Source organism: Pyrus communis, chromosome 14 (genome assembly GCF_041283825.1).
Source record: "Pyrus communis isolate YQ-2024b chromosome 14, ASM4128382v1, whole genome shotgun sequence".
NCBI classification, from domain to species: domain Eukaryota; kingdom Viridiplantae; phylum Streptophyta; class Magnoliopsida; order Rosales; family Rosaceae; genus Pyrus; species Pyrus communis.
This window is the reverse complement of record NC_142578.1, coordinates 8,019,516-8,021,914: the sequence shown is the minus strand read 5'-3', so window position 1 is coordinate 8,021,914 and position 2,399 is coordinate 8,019,516. Positions and strand designations below refer to the sequence as shown.

At 43.5% G+C, this 2,399-nt stretch overlaps 1 pseudogene; it reads right to left on the bottom strand.

The window, feature by feature from the left end:
• Positions 1-646: 646 nt before the first annotated feature.
• Positions 647-2,015, bottom strand: LOC148691169 (protein DJ-1 homolog B pseudogene; annotated as a pseudogene).
• Between the last annotated feature and the right edge of the window lie 384 nt (positions 2,016-2,399).

The window sequence follows — 2,399 nt, the reverse complement described above, 5'->3', positions numbered from 1 at the left end:
TATTCGACGGGCATGAAGAGGAAGCTTGATGAGCTGCAAGAATCTGAAGGTCGAATCCAACGTGACCGTCAAAGGCTTTCGGCTTTCTTCCAGAGACACATTTTTCCTGGGTCCTCTAGCGTTCCACCAAGTATTGAGGCCTCAAATGATCTATCTTCGATGCCTTCCGCTTCTGTAGTTTTCCCAAGTAGTGGGGCTTCACGTGAACAACCTTTATGAAAGCTCCATCTCTTTTTTTTTTTTTTTGTACGCACTTGTAATTTCTCGGAGATCAATGGACATGTTTTATTTTATTCAGTGTATTGTGCTAAATATAATAGAGCGCATATATATATATATTTTTTTTTTTTTGTTTTTTTTTTTGTTTTTTTCACATGGTGCCGGTGCACCAAGATCCTTTTTTTATTTATTATTTTTTTCTTTTCTTTTCTTTGCTTTCGGTGGTGCTGATCCACCAAGATTCCACCATTTCTTCTTCTTTCCAAACTGGCGTGTCACCTTTTTTTTTTTAATAATAATTTTTTTTTTATATATATTCCCCACATGGTGCAGGGAGGAAATGCAGAGGAGCTTGGAGTAGTAGGAGGTAAGAGACGGAGAAAGTCTTTGGGTGTGAGTTGACAAACTTTGGTTTTGTCAATCACATTCAAAGGCAGCAGCCATGGCGGAGGTCGATGATCGAAGGGAGAAGGCCGCGTTGCTCAACCTTAGAGAGAGACAAACTGCCCATACAGCAGCATGAAGATCTTACTGGGGTAGATGGGCAGAATGGAGAGCATGGACGGACGAGCTTAGCCGAAGCACTATTCTCGTGATTTGCTTGTCGTAGAGCTAGATTTTCCGTAGGATTCTCAACGGGAACTGGCAAGACAGCTGGACCTACAGTCATTGGAAAATTTGGCACCATTGGAAATCCACTGGCGTTGCAAGGGTCGGATAGTGGCGGAGGAGGCAATGGATGCGACTGAGATGCGATATCTTGAAGATGTACTTGCTCTTCATCCATTGGAGTTGGAGATACCGTATCGATGGTGATGTCAAAGAGGCTAGATCTGCGGCGCCGGCGATTGTGGTTGTTCCAGCGCAGAAAGTACTTCTGTGCGTGGCTGGCAACCTGAGTCGGGGTGCGAGTCTTCACGAAGTTTCTTGAGATCCCTCTCCAATCTCCTTTCCTTACTTTCTGCAATCCAAGCAAGAAAAGCTTGTGCTCTTCATCCGTCAACGGTTGGGCGGTGAAATCGCAGGGAGTGGAGAGGACTACCTCTTTATCAAACACCTTCTGTGCAACAGCTTTGGGTACAAGAATCTTAGGGGAATCACTGGCAGTCCACTCAACTGGGTTTAGCTCAGTTATGACATATTCATCCCCATGGTTGGACCGCATCACCAGTGGCCCAGAAACTTCATCAGCTTTTTCTTTCCCATACAATTGCTCGACCAGTGCAACAGCAAGCTCCATGGTAGTACCAGGTCCACGACTTGTCACAACTTTGCCATCCACCTGCACTCTTGATTCAACAGCTATTGCACCAGATGCTAATTGCTTCATAAAAGGTGGATAACCAGTTGCTTTCAGTCCCTTCAACACGCCCCATGACGCAAGTGCCACTGCAGGTGAAGCACAGATTGCAGCGTAGGGCTTCTCATCTGCAGCCTGCTTCTTCACCAAGCTTTCCAGAACCTCACTATTCTTAAGATTAGTGGCACCAGGGATACCTCCGGGTAGAGCGATGAGATCGAAAACAGTTTGGCTACAATCCGAAATCAAAGCATCAGCGACGATCTTAACGCCGTGGTAACCATCAACCCGAAGCTGCTTCTCCACAGAAGCCACAGTAACATCGGCCCAAGCTCGCCGCAGAACATCGACGATGATCACCGCCTTAATCGCCTCCGTGCCGTTCGCAATCAGAATCAAAACCTTCTTAGCAGGAGAATCGGAAGCCATAGCTGCAGAGACGGAGGAAGAGGAGAAGAAGCACTTTCAGAGAAGAGGGACTGAGGGTTTGAGTTTTGGGCTGCTCCTTTTTGTGGACTTCAACTTCTGTTTCTTTGAGTTGGCATGGGTCTTAAGTGTAGGCAAACCCACTTTAACATGTATAATTTTTTAATTTTTTTTTTAATTTTTTTTTTTAAAATTTTTTTTTTTAATTTTTTTTTTTTTTTTTTTATGAATTTTTTTTGTAATAAAATTGACTTTCTTTAATGAAACATTTATTTATTTATTTTGATGTGACTGTACTTGAAGTTTTGAAGTTTCAAGTTGCCTACGTACTCTTCCAAAGAAGAGATCAAGTCATAACGTAGTTCAAATGAGTGATGGTTTTGATGATGATTTTGCCGTACACAGTTTATGCTCTTGCGGGCCAGGAGCATTTTGTTGTCACCTTTTAGGCTAG